Below are 14,814 nucleotides of genomic sequence, written 5' to 3'. Positions count from 1 at the left end.
TTCCATTATTAAAGTGACTAGTAAATACAGTAGAATAGAATACAGTATATACATATGAGATGAGTAAAGCATAATGTAAACATTATTAAAGTGACCAGTGTTCCATTATTAAAGTGACCAGTGATTCCATGTCTATGTGTATAAGGAAGCAGCCTCTAAGGTGCAGGGCTGAGTAACTGGGTCGTAGCCAGCTAGTGACAGTGGCAGGGTTCAGGGCAGGGCACTGGGTGGAGGCCAGCTAGTGACAGTGGCAGGGTTCAGGGCAGGGCACTGGGTGGAGGCCAGCTAGTGACAGTGACTAAGTTCAAGGCAGGGCACTAGGTGGAGGCCAGCTAGTGACAGTGGCAGGGTTCAGGGCAGGGCACTGGGTGGAGGCCAGCTAGTGACAGTGGCAGGGTTCAGGGCAGGGCACTGGGTGGAGACCAGCTAGTGACAGTTGCAGGGTTCAGGGCAGGGCACTGGGTGGAGGCCAGCTAATGACAATGGCAGGGTTCAGGGCAGGGCACTGGGTGGAGGCCAGCTAGTGACAATGACTAAGTTCAGGGCAGGGCACTGGGTGGAGGCCAGCTAGTGACAGTGGCAGGGTTCAGAGCAGGGCACTGGGTGGAGGCCAGCTAGTGAAAGTGGCAGGGTTCAGGGCAGGGCACTGGGTGGAGACCAGCTAGTGAAAGTGGCAGGGTTCAGGGCAGGGCACTGGGTGGAGGCCAGCTAGTGACAGTGGCAGGGTTCAGGGCAGGGCACTGGGTGGAGGCCAGCTAGTGACAGTGGCAGGGTTCAGGGCAGGGCACTGGGTGGAGACCAGCTAGTGACAGTGGCAGGGTTCAGGGCAGGGCACTGGGTGGAGGCCAGCTAGTGACAGTGGCAGGGTTCAGGGCAGGGCACTGGGTGGAGGCCAGCTAGTGACAATGGCAGGGTTCAGGGCAGGGCACTGGGTGGAGGCCAGCTAGTGACAATGACTAAGTTCAGGGCAGGGCACTGGGTGGAGGCCAGCTAGTGACAGTGACTAAGTTCAGGGCAGGGCACTGGGTGGAGGCCAGCTAGTGACAGTGACTAAGTTCAGGGCAGGGCACTGGGTGGAGGCCAGGTAGTGACAATGACTAAGTTCAGGGCAGGGCACTGGGTGGAGGCCAGCTAGTGACAGTGACTAAGTTCAGGGCAGGGCACTGGGTGGAGGCCAGCTAATGACAGTGACTAAGTTCAGGGCAGGGCACTGGGTGGAGGCCAGCTAATGACAGTGACTAAGTTCAGGGCAGGGCACTGGGTGGAGGCCAGCTAGTGACAGTGACTAAGTTCAGGGCAGGGCACTGGGTGGAGGCCAGCTAATGGTGGCTATTTAACAGTCTGATGGCCTTGAGATAGAGGCTGTTTTTCAGTCTCTCAGTCCCAGCTTTGATGCACCTGTACTGACCTCGCCTTCTGGATGATAGCGGGGTGAACAGGCAGTGGCTCGGGTGGTTGTTGTCCTTGAAGATCTTTTTGGCCTTCGTGTGACATCGGTGCTGTAGGTGTCAGCTTCAACAGGTAGGTTATGGGTTCATCTCAAAAGTAAAAAAAAAAAAAAAGTTGCTTCCCCTCCTTCCCCTATAGTCTCCACTTCTCTCCTTCTCTCCTTCTCACCTTCTCTCCTTCTCACCTTCTCTCCTTCTCACCTTCTCTCCTTCTCACCCATCTGAAAGACAAGAGATTTAAATGAAAAAACCTACCAGGAGATTTGATTTGTTTTTGTCTATCCAATCAGATCCAATCAGATCACTGCAGATGAAAGAGAGGACATGAGGAGAGAGATGAAGCCACGTTAGACTATTGAGATGCACCCCATCTGATCTCCATGTCATGTTAGTCTTTCAGCTGCACCTCAAAATGGAAGCTACCTAACCTCCTTCGGAGCTTCAAAGGTGTCTGGGTGCACAGAGATGGCATCACCACTGGGGGAGCACGGGCACCATGGTAACCATGTGAGCCAGTAAGTTCACTTCCTTTTGATGTTCTCCTTTCTCAGCTCACATCACACCAACCTCTCTCTCTCTCTCTTTTCCTCTCTCCTCTCCCTCAGTGCCTCTCTCTCCTCTCTCTGTTTCTCTCATTTATCCCTCTATCTTCCTCTCTCTCTTTATCTTCCTCTCTCTCTTTCTCTCTCCCTCAGTCCCCCTCTCTCCTCTCTCTGTTTCTCTAATTTAGCCCTCTATCTTCCTCTCTCTCTTTATCTTCCTCTCTCTCTCTCTCCCTCAGTCCCCCTCTCCCCTCTCTCTGTTTCTCTAATTTAGCCTTCTATCTTCCTCTCTCTCTCTTCCTCTCTCTCCCTCAGTCCCCCTCTCCCTCTCTCTGTTTCTCTAATTTAGCCTTCTATCTTCCTCTCTCTCTCTTCCTCTCTCTCCCTCAGTCCCCCTCTCCCCTCTCTCTGTTTCTCTAATTTAGCCTTCTATCTTCCTCTCTCTCTCTCCTCTCTCTCTCTTTCTCTCTCCCTCAGTCCCCCTCTCCCCTCTCTCTGTTTCTCTAATTTAGCCTTCTATCTTCCTCTCTCTCTTCCTCTCTCCCCTCAGTCCCCCTCTCCCCTCTCTCTGTTTCTCTAATTTAGCCTTCTATCTTCCTCTCTCTCTCTTCCTCTCTCTCCCTCAGTCCCCCTCTCCCCTCTCTCTGTTTCTCTAATTTAGCCTTCTATCTTCCTCTCTCTCTCTTCCTCTCTCTCCCTCAGTCCCCCTCTCCCTCTCTCTGTTTCTCTAATTTAGCCTTCTCTCTCTCTCTCTCTCTCTCTCCTCTCTCTCTCTTTCTCTCTCCCTCAGTCCCCCTCTCCCCTCTCTCTGTTTCTCTATTTTAGCCTTCTATCTTCCTCTCTCTCCCTCTCTCTCCTCTCTCTCTCTCTCTCTCTCCTCTCTCTCTCTTTCTCTCCTTCTATCCCTCTATTCAATTCAATTCAATTAAATTCAAGGGGCTTTATTGGCATGGGAAACATGTGTTAACATTGCCAAAGCAAGTGAGGTAGATAATATATAAAGTGAATATGTGGATCTGTGTAATCTGAGGGAAATATGTGTCTCTAATATGGTCATACATTGGGCAGGAGGTTAGGAAGTGCAGCTCAGTTTCCACCTCATTTTGTGGGCAGTGTGCACATAGCCGGTCTTCTCTTGAGAGCCATGTCTGTCTACGGCGGCCTTTCTCAATAACAAGGCTATGCTCACTCAGTCTGTACATAGTCAAAGCTTTCCTTAAGTTTGGGTCAGTCACAGTGGTCAGGTATTCTGCCGCTGTGTACTCTCTGTTTAGGGCCTAATATCATTCTAGTTTGCTCTGTTTTTTTGTTAATTCTTTCCAATGTATCAAGTAATTATCTTTTTTGTTTTCTCATGATTTGGTTGGGTCTAATTGTGCTGCTGTCCTGGGCTCTGTAGGGTGTGCTTGTGTTTGTGAACAGAGCCCAAGGACCAGCTTGCTTAGGGGACTCTTCTCCTCTATCTCTGTCACACACACCCTCTCTCCTTCTCTCCCTCCCTACCACCCATCTTCCTGTTCTCTCTCTTTCCTTCTCTCCCTCCCTACCACCCAACTTCCTGTTCTCTCTCTTTCCTTCTCTCCCTCCCTACAACCCATCTTCCTGTTCTCTCCCTTTCTTTCTCTCCCTCCCCAACACCCTTCATCCTGTTCTCTCTCTCTCTCCATCTATCTCTCTCTCTCTCTCCTCTCTCTAGCTTTCACAACACACAAGCCAGCTAGATAAATTTCAACCGCACTCGCGATATTGCACACTAAGGTAATTGCGGCCTTGACCATTTGACTAGGAGGCCCCATCCTTGAATGTGTTTATCTTGTTCGAGCATAGCCGCCATTGTATACTATTAGCGCTGCATTGGATTGATTGATAAGGTGCTGCACCCTGGTGGTGGGTACTGGTATTGCGGCCTCACAGCTGGTGAAAAAGACGGTCTGTTTAGTTTTTTGATGAAAGGAAGATAAAAAATAAAAGGAGGATCTCCCTCTTCCCCATCTGGCTCAGAGAGTTCATTTAGTCTCTAACACTCTCCCTCTTCCCCATCTGGCTCAGAGAGTTCATTTAGTCTCTAACACTCTCCCTCTTCCCCATCTGGCTCAGGGAGTTCATTTAGTCTCTAACACTCTCCCTCTTCCCCATCTGGCTCAGGGAGTTCATTTAGTCTCTAACACTCTCCCTCTTCCCCATCTGGCTCAGGGAGTTCATTTAGTCTCTAACACTCTCCCTCTTCCCCATCTGGCTCAGGGAGTTCATTTAGTCTCTAACACTCTCCCTCTTCCCCATCTGGCTCAGGGAGTTCATTTAGTCTCTAACACTCTCCCTCTTCCCCATCTGGCTCAGGGAGTTCATTTAGTCTCTAACACTCTCCCTCTTCCCCATCTGGCTCAGAGAGTTCATTTAGTCTCTAACACTCTCCCTCTTCCCCATCTGGCTCAGGGAGTTCATTTAGTCTCTAACACTCTCCCTCTTCCCCATCTGGCTCAGGGAGTTCATTTAGTCTCTAACACTCTCCCTCTTCCCCATCTGGCTCAGGGAGTTCATTTAGTCTCTAACACTCTCCCTCTTCCCCATCTGGCTCAGAGAGTTCATTTAGTCTCTAACACTCTCCCTCTTCCCCATCTGGCTCAGGGAGTTCATTTAGTCTCTAACACACTCCCTCTCCATCTTCCCCATCTGGCTCAGGGAGTTCATTTAGTCTCTAACACTCTCCCTCGTTCCCTCTTCCCCATCTGGCTCAGGGAGTTAATTTAGTCTCTAACACTCTCCCTCGTTCCCTCTTCCCCATCTGGCTCAGGGAGTTCATTTAGTCTCTAACACACTCCCTCTTCCCCATCTGGCTCAGGGAGTTCATTTAGTCTCTAACGCTCTCCCTCTTCCCCATCTGGCTCAGGGAGTTCATTTAGTCTCTAACACACTCCCTCTTCCCCATCTGGCTCAGGGAGTTCATTTAGTCTCTAACGCTCTCCCTCTTCCCCATCTGACTCAGGGAGTTCATTTAGTCTCTAACACACTCCCTCTCCCTCTTCCCCATCTGGCTCAGGGAGTTCATTTAGTCTCTAACACACTCCCTCTCCCCCATCTGGCTCAGGGAGTTCATTTAGTCTCTAACGCTCTCCCTCTTCCCCATCTGGCTCAGGGAGTTCATTTAGTCTCTAACACTCTCCCTCTTCCCCATCTGGATCAGGGAGTTCATTTAGTCTCTAACACTCTCCCTCTTCCCCATCTGGCTCATGGAGTTCATTTAGTCTCTAACACTCTCCCTCTTCCCCATCTGGCTCAGGGAGTTCATTTAGTCTCTAACGCTCTCCCTCTTCCCCATCTGACTCAGGGAGTTCATTTAGTCTCTAACACACTCCCTCTCCCTCTTCCCCATCTGGCTCAGGGAGTTCATTTAGTCTCTAACACACTCCCTCTTCCCCATCTGGCTCAGGGAGTTCATTTAGTCTCTAACGCTCTCCCTCTTCCCCATCTGGCTCAGGGAGTTCATTTAGTCTCTAACACTCTCCCTCTTCCCCATCTGGATCAGGGAGTTCATTTAGTTTCTAACACACTCCCTCTTCCCCATCTGGCTCATGGAGTTCATTTAGTCTCTAACACTCTCCCTCTTCCCCATCTGGATCAGGGAGTTCATTTAGTCTCTAACACTCTCCCTCTTCCCCATCTGGCTCAGGGAGTTCATTTATTCTCTAACACTCTCCCTCTTCCCCATCTGGCTCAGGGAGTTCATTTCGTCTCTAACGCTCTCCCTCTTCCCCATCTGGCTCAGGGAGTTCATTTAGTCTCTAACACTCTCCCTCTTCCCCATCTGGCTCAGGGAGTTCATTTAGTCTCTAACACTCTCCCTCTTCCCCATCTGGCTCAGGGAGTTCATTTAGTCTCTAACGCTCTCCCTCTTCCCCATCTGGCTCAGGGAGTTCATTTAGTCTCTAACGCTCTCCCTCTTTCCCATCTGGCTCAGGGAGTTCATTTAGTCTCTAACGCTCAACCTCTTCCACATCTGGCTCAGGGAGTTCATTTAGTCTCTAACACTCTCCCTCTTCCCCATCTGGCTCAGGGAGTTCATTTCGTCTCTAACGCTCTCCCTCTTCCCCATCTGACTCAGGGAGTTCATTTAGTCTCTAACACTCTCCCTCCTTCCATCTTTCCCATCTGGCTCAGGGAGTTCATTTCGTCTCTCACGCTCTCCCTCATTCCCTCTTTCTTGTAATCGCTCCTTCACTCATTGCCTCATTTTCTCTCCTCCAATCTTGCCCAGACAATCAGTGTTGTGTGTGTGTGTACATTATGTAGACATATCTTTATAGTTAGTCATGGCTATGAATATATATGTAATCTTTGTGTGCATATATTTATGTTGAATTTGTTTGTATGTTTACTTAGTCATGAACACGTCCCTACTCCTACACTACATGCCCAAAAGTTTGTGGACACCTGCTCATTGAACATATTATTACAAAATCATGGGCATTAATATGGAGTTAGTCTCCCCTTTGCTGCTATAACAGCCTCCCCTCTTCTGGGAAGGCTTTCCACTAGATGTTGGAACATTGCTACGGGGACTTGCTTCTATTCAGCCACAACAGCATTAGTGAGGTCAGGCACTGATATTGGGTGATTAGGCCAGGCTTTCCAAATCATCCCAAAGGTGTTTGATGGGGCTGAGGTCAGGGCACTGTGCAGGCCAGTCAAGTTCTTTCATACCGATCTCGACAAACCATTTCTGGACCTCACTTTGTGCATGAGGGCAATGTCATGCTGAAACAGGAAAGGGCCTTCCCCAAACTATCGCCGCAAAGTTGGAAGCACAGAATTGTCTAGAATGTCATTGTATGCTGTAGCGTTAAGATTTACCTTTACTGGAACTAAGGGGCCTAGCCAGAAGCATGACTCCATCAAACTTTACAGTTATCACTATGCACTGGGGCAGGTTGAGTTCTCCTGGCATCCGCCAAATCCAAATTCCTCTGTCGGACTGGTAGATGGTGACGCGTGATTCATCACTCCAGAGAACACGTTTCCACTGCTCCAGAGTCCAATGGCGGCGAGCTTTACACCACTCCAGCCGACGCTTATCATTGCGCATGGTGATCTTAGGCTTGTATGCGGCTGCTCGGGCCATGGAAACCCATTTCATGAAGCTTCGGACGAATAGTTATTGTGCTGATGCTGCTTCCAGAGGCCGTTTTGAACTAGGTAGTGAGTGTTGCAACCGAGGACCAGTGGCGACCTGTCATTCAGGGCAGAGCCCCACCGGTTTTGAGACACACATTTCTAGCAACAACAAATAAAATATATATAGAGAGAGAGTTTTTGGGGGAGGGGGCTTACATTTTCTGGATGTTATTCTGACATTAATACGTGTGACATATCAGTTTGCAAACAATGTAAAAAGAATAATAATAATAATCATTGAGTTAATACATCCACATTCAAACATGGTCTCTTTTTGCTTTGTTGAGTGAGGCAGCTCCAAAATGCAGGTGTTTCAACCTAGCTCTATGCTTCCTCTGGTGGTGGCGCAGCCAGATGAAAATATGAAGTGTATGGGTTGGTAAGGTTCTCTAGCTGCACCGTGATTGGCTCAATGTTCTGTCACTCATGGGGACAATAAGTCACCGCCAAGTCCAAGGGTAGAGCTCGAAAATTCAAGATCCTTGGGTGCTGCAATAGAATTACATTTGAAGTGCTCATCCAAGAAGGCTCAAGGTCATTGGCCATAGATAAAATCACATCAAATCACATTATATCTACAGTAGCTTTGATTGGACTGATCATGTCAACATCATACTTTCAAAATCTTCGCTAGCAGTCATCATCATGAATTAAGTCGACAATCTACTTGCAAATCCTTGTCATATGAAGAGAAATAATGGAGAAGAATTAAAGATAAAATGTATCGGTGCCTCACCCTAATAATTTGGTCTATTTTCCCCTCTTAATTCCGCCTACTGTTCTGACTTGGTGGTGCACATGTAGCCTGTAACCTGTTTTAGAGAAATGTCATTATCGAATGTAGCAGTGGTAAGGTGTTGGGACTGCTGTTGGGACTTAGTTTTGGGCACCGTTTGTCACCGTTATAGTGTACTTAATGTACTGTTTAGTGTTGTGTAGTGGCTTTGATGACATGCCTCCCACATTTCTTGGTTTTGTTTGCCCCACCAGATTGACATGCTAAAATCGCCACTGCCAAGGACAGATGGTTTTTACACGCTTCAGCACTTGGTGGTCCCGTTTTGTGAGCTTGTGTGGCCTACCACTTTGCAGCGGAGCCGTTGTTGCTCCTAGACGTTTCCACTTCACAATAACAGCACTTTCAGTTGACCAGGGCCGATCTAGTAGGGCAGAAAATGACTTGTTGGAAGGGTGGCATTCTATGACGGTGCCATGTTGAAAGTCACTGAGCTCTTCAGTACGGACCATTCTACTGCCAATGTTTGTCTATGGAGATTGCATGGGTGTGTGATCGATTCTTTGTATATACATTTGTATATATAGTGTATTTTCAAAAGCTGTCTTTGTGAGATGGCGGAGGGAGGTAGAGGTAGAGAGGTAGAGAGAAAGAGAGAGAGAGGTAGAGAGAGAGCGGTAGAAAGAGCGAGAGAGAGCGGTAGAGAAAGAGCGGTAGAGAGAGAAAGAGAGATAGCGGTAGAGAGAGAAAGAGAGAGAGAGGTAGAGAGAAAGAGAGAGAGAGAGCGGTAGAGAGAGAGAGAGAGAGAGAGAGAGAGAGTGAGCAAGAGAGCGGTAGAGAGAGAAAGAGAGAGAGAGGTAGAGAGAAAGAGAGAGAGCCCCAGCAGGGCCACAGCGCTGTGCTGTCTCCATGGAAGTAGCAGTGAGGGAGGTTGAGTTGGAACCTAATAAAGGGAGGACAATAAGCACACACACCCCACACACATACACACTTCCCCCAGCCTAATAAAGCAGCTTTGGATAGCCCTGAACTAGCCAGCAGCAATCTCTAAAAGGACTCTCCATCTCCCTTAGTGCAGCACACAACCTCTCCATCTCGCTATTTCTCTCTCTGACACACACACACACAAGTTTGAACACAAAAACTCTCTCTCACACACACGCACACACAAACCATGCACCCATCAGTCAATGACCATCTCAATGAAGTTAACAACTCACTCACTGATAAGTCAATGGCTCTTCTCGCTACTCTCTCCTCTCCTTTTCTCTCTCCTCCTTTTCTCCATCTCTCCTCTCCTTTTCTCTCTCCTCCTTTTCTCCATCTCTCCTCTCCTTTTCTCTCTCCTCCTTTTCTCCATCTCTCCTCTCCTTTTCTCTCTCCTCCTTTTCTCCATCTCTCTCCTTTTCTCTCTCCTCCTTTTCTCCATCTCTCCTCTCCTTTTCTCTCTCCTCCTTTTCTCCATCTCTCCTCTCCTTTTCTCTCTTCTCCTTTTCTCCATCTCTCCTCTCCTTTTCTCTCTTCTCCTTTTCTCCATCTCTCCTCTCCTTTTCTTTTCTCTCTCCTCTCCCCTCTTCTTCCCCATTCTACTGGAGCACACCAGCTACATGTGTCACTATGGCAACCTCTCCACTTGACAGCACTTTCTCTGCCAGTCCAGATGAGTCTGACGAGCCACTCCTCAAGCTGGACTAAGTTACCTAGTTACAGTATTTAGCCAATGAGGAGGTCTATCTCAGAAAGAACACCTACTGTAAATGAATCATTCTTTAATATTGCAGCCTATTTTTTGTTAAAGATTCCCACTTAGTTTTCTGTCAGTTTCTTTGTGGTATATTTCTGAGCACTCTCCCTATGCTCTTTCACTCTTGGTCTCTTCTCTCGCTCTCTCATGCTCTAATCTCCCTCTCTTTCTGTTAAGGGATTTTTTATCAATAATGACTAATTATGTATACATTTCAATCAGGACTGACTAATCAGAATACTATTATGTTACTGTATAGATGTATGAATTTTATTTGAATCCTAGTACTGAATATAATGTGTGTAATTATAATCAAGAATTAGAACAATGACTGTCTGTTCCTTGGTAGAAACGAATGAACTTATCGTCAGACTGGCTAGAATGCTTATCTACACAGGAAGACCTTGGCTCGGTCATAAATGATCTAAATTGGTGAGAGACGATGTAGGAAGGCTTGAGAACTATACTGCCATTGTACCGGAGTGGAGCAGGGACGGGACAGATCGAAAACTAATGACGTCACTTTCCGTTTATAACCTGTGGTAAATTGTATCATGTTCAGTACTCTCGAGAATAAACAATAGTGCTTGATTTTGAGACTGGTCTCCGCCCATTTTATGCAAATACGTTTCTTACAAATCCTTAGAAATGGGCTGAGTGTACTAATTTAATTGGGTATTAAACATATAGGAATTTAATTCCTCTATCACTTTCTCAATTCAATTCTATTCAAAGGGATTTATTGGCATGGGAGACATATGTTTACATTGCCAAAGCAATGTACACTGAACAAAAACATAAACGCAACATGCAACAATTTCAAAGATTTTAATGTTATAGTTCATATAAGGAAAAGGAAATCTGTCAATTGAAATAAATTCATTAGGTCCTGATTTATGGATTTCACATGACTGGGAACACAGATATGCACCCTTTGGTCACAGATACAGTGCCTTGCGAAAGTATTCAGCCCCCTTGAACTTTGCGACCTTTTGCCACATTTCAGGCTTCAAACATAAAGATATAAAACTGTACTTTTTGTGAAGAATCAATAACAAGTGGGACACAATCATGAAGTGGAACGACATTTATTGGATATTTCAAACTTTTTTTAACAAATCAAAAACTGAAAAATTGGGCCTGCCCATACTATAACCCCACCACCACCATGGGGCACTCTGTTCACAATGCTGACATCAGAAAACCACTTACCCACAATACACAATACACGCTGTCTGCCATCTGCCTGGTACAATTGAAACCAGGATTCATCCATGGAGAGCACACTTCTCCAGCGTGCCAGTGGCCATCGAAGGTGAGCATTTGTCCATTGAACTCGGTTACGATGCTGAACTGCAGTCAGGTCAAGAGCCTGGTGAGGATGACGAGCATACGGATGAGCGTCCCTGAGACGGTTTCTGACCGTTTGTGCAGAAATTCTTCGGTTTTGTGCAAACCCACAGTTTGATCAGCTGTCATCAAACCCACAGTTTGATCAGCTGTCATCAAACCCACAGTTTCATCAGCTGTCATCAAACCCACAGTTTGATCAGCTGTCATCAAACCCACCGTTTGATCAGCTGTCCGGGTGGCTGGTCTCAGACAAACCCACAGTTTGATCAGCTGTCCGGGTGGCTGGTCTCAGACAAACCCACAGTTTGATCAGCTGTCCGGGTGGCTGGTCTCAGACAAACCCACAGTTTGATCAGCTGTCCGGGAGGCTGGTCTCAGACAAACCCACAGTTTGATCAGCTGTCCGGGTGGCTGGTCTCAGACAAACCCACAGTTTGATCAGCTGTCCGGGTGGCTGGTCTCAGACGACCCCGCTGGTGAAGAAGCCAGATGTGGAGGTCCTGGGCTGGCGAGGTTACATGAAATTAAAGTACTGATGAAAGTACTGCCTGATGAAAGTACTGATGAAAGTACTGCCTAATTCTCTAAAATGATTTTGGAGGCGGCTTATTGTAAATAAAGAATTCACATATAATTATCTGGCAACAGCTCTGGTGGACATTCCTGTAGTCAGCATGCCAATTACACGCTCCCTCAACTTGAGACATCTGTGGCATTGTGTTGTGTAACAAAACTGCACATTTTAAAGTGGCTTTTTATTGTCCCCAGCACAAGGTGCACCCGTGTAATGATCATGCTGTTGAATCGGCTTCTTGATATGCCACATCTGTCAGGTGGATGGATTATCTTGGCAAATGCTCACAAACAGGGATATAAACAAAAGTGTGCAAAAAATGCCCCATTCTGTCTTGTTCCCCATTCTTCTTTAAACAACAGTATAGGCTTGGAATTGTTGGTTAGTTAGGGTCAGTGGATACACAAATACTAAGAGATGAGAATATCTTTGTTCAGTCGTTCTCTCCAGACACACTCCGCTCAGCCGGGGGATGTAGAAAGGTCTAGAGAGGTCTCAAATGGAACATTGGCATTCGTTGAGACCCAGGGCAACTCTATTCCCTCCCTGACAACCTTTCAGAATCCTGTAGAGCGGTTTTATGAGACAGAAGATGAAACTGCAGCGCTGAGAGCAACACAAACACAACAGTGAGTGCTGCACTCCAACTATCACAGCCTGGGTCCATTTTATCCCTACAGTGGGCCAATCGCTGCCTTTTATAGAGTACCAGTACACACTTCTTATAGTATCTCTGTGCATCACACACGCTTGGTTCAGTTCCTAACATTTCACACTGTGGTCATTTAGCAGACGCGCTCATCCAGAGTTACTTAGTGAGTGAATACATTTTCCTGCTGGTCCCCCGTGGGAATCAAACCCACAACCCTGGTGTTGCAAGCACCATGCTCTACTAACTGAGCGACACGGGACTGTCATGACGTCACGCCACCTCTGAGACCAGGGAGGATATGAGTCATATTGTGGAGAGTAAGTCCCTTCTCCTTGGTGAAACACACACACAGAAACAGAGAGATACACATATTAACACACACACACACACACAGAGAAACACAGAGATACACACACAGAGATACACAAAAACACACACACAGAAACAGAGAGATACACATTTTAACACACACACACAGAAACAGAGAGATACACATATTAACACACACACACACACAGAAACACAGAGATACACACACAGAGATACACAAACACACACACACACACAGAGAAACAGAGAGATACACATTTTAACACACACAGAGAAACAGAGAGATACACATTTTAACACACACAGAGAAACAGAGAGATACACATTTTAACACACACACACAGAAACAGAGAGATACACATATTAACACACACACACACACACACAGAAACACAGAGATACACACACAGAGATACACAAAAACACACACACACACAGAAACAGAGAGATACACACACAGATACACACACACACACACACACACACACACACACACACACACACACACAAACAGAGAGATACACACACAGAGATACACAAAAACACACACACACACAGAAACAGAGAGATACACACACAGAGATACACAAAAACACACACACACACAGAAACAGAGAGATACACACACAGATACACACACACACACACACACACACAGAAACAGAGAGATACACACACAGAGATACATACACACAAACACAAACACACACACACACACATAGTGTGTGGCCTTGAGGTGACGGTTGAGTACACCCCTCACTGTTTCTGTGTATACCTCTGGGAGAACATGGGGGAAGAGTGGTGTCCATGCACCACTGGAGATAGACACACAGAGAGTACACACACTGAGAACACACACAGACTGTCAATCACAATCCCCAATCTTATTTAACCCTTCACCGATTCCCTGTATCCCTCTCAGTCCTCTGAGAGTCCTGAACCGCTACGACCCAGCAAATCATGTCTGTCATCTGTAGCTCAGATCTACTCACTCTCCTTCATATGACACAAACACACACACACACACACACACACACACACACACACACACACACACACACACACACACACACACACACACACACACACACACACACACACACACACACACACACACACACCTGGTCTAAATCATTGCTCATAGCCTGAATCTGAAGTGGTTGTGGTGTGTGCCATCTGCAATTGCAGGCCATTAGGCAGAAGAGGGAATTGCCTCAGGCCTCACATTGTCCAGGGGTCTCATGAGCTGGGCTTCATTTAAAAAAAGAATACTAGTAATATATAGATTTTAATATAATTTCTCCCTTAAGGCCCCCCCCCCCCCCACACACTCCGTTTGACACACTCTCCTTGTCTCACACACACACAAACACACACATTGTATCTCCAGCACACACAAAGCAGCTCAACACACACCTCTCCTTCAAGGCTGTGTAAACCATGTTGATTCTTTCAGGCTTTGCAGAAACCAGGAACTATGTACAGACAGCCCAGACTGGGACGTGAATACACTTTTAAAGTTAAACAAGGTCTTAAAATTAAATAAAAACACGCCTTTCCAACAATTTCAAAACAGTTTTCATAACAGAACAGATTCAAAAAACGGCAGATATTTTACAGCAGTGAGTTTCACCAGAGGTCATCATAAGAAGTTTTACAAATCTATTAAAATGGGTATATTCATAATTATTTTGGTGTCTGTTCAACAAATATACACACCTGCAAATAAATGATGCAAGTGCTGTCTTGGTAAGGGCTCTGGGGGGCTCCTAGTCCTGTTAAGGGCCCTGGGGGGCTCCTAGTCCTGTTAAGGGCCCTGGGGGGCTCCTAGTCCTGTTAAGGGCCCTGGAGGGCTCCTAGTCTTGGTAAGGGCTCTGTGGGGCTCCTAGTCCTGTTAAGGGCTCTGGAGGGCTCCTAGTCTTGGTAAGGGCTCTGGAGGGCTCCTAGTCTTGGTAAGGGCTCTGGAGGGCTCCTAGTCTTGGTAAGGGCTCTGGAGGGCTCCTAGTCTTGGTAAGGGCTCTGGAGGGCTCCTAGTCTTGGTAAGGGCTCTGGAGGGCTCCTAGTCTTGGTAAGGGCTCTGGAGGGCTACAGGAAGTGTAGGCTGCATTCTGCACCAGACTAGTGCTTGTTTTACATTTCCATGTAAAACCAGGGCTGTGTCCCAATTATCTCTCCTTGCTCCCAAAGTTTGTACACTGATTTCAAAGTTAATGACCGGGGTAAGACGCAAGGGTGAAACTCCCACTAGCCCAAACCTCGACCAACC

The 14,814-nt window shown here is 46.9% G+C and overlaps 1 protein-coding gene across 1 annotated transcript in view; it reads right to left on the bottom strand.

Moving 5' to 3' along the window:
* Positions 1-10,451: 10,451 nt before the first annotated feature.
* LOC135535850 (beta-1,3-N-acetylglucosaminyltransferase manic fringe-like) overlaps positions 10,452-14,814 on the bottom strand; it is a 20,269-nt gene continuing 15,906 nt past the window's right edge. The window contains exon 8 of the mRNA XM_064962269.1: positions 10,452-14,814. This exon is cut by the window's right edge and continues 199 nt beyond it. The gene's annotated coding sequence lies outside the window, so the exon portion shown is untranslated.

This window comes from Oncorhynchus masou, unplaced genomic scaffold, assembly GCF_036934945.1.
Source record: "Oncorhynchus masou masou isolate Uvic2021 unplaced genomic scaffold, UVic_Omas_1.1 unplaced_scaffold_521, whole genome shotgun sequence".
Classification (NCBI taxonomy): Eukaryota; Metazoa; Chordata; class Actinopteri; order Salmoniformes; family Salmonidae; genus Oncorhynchus; species Oncorhynchus masou.
This window is presented reverse-complemented; position numbering and strand designations above follow the sequence as displayed.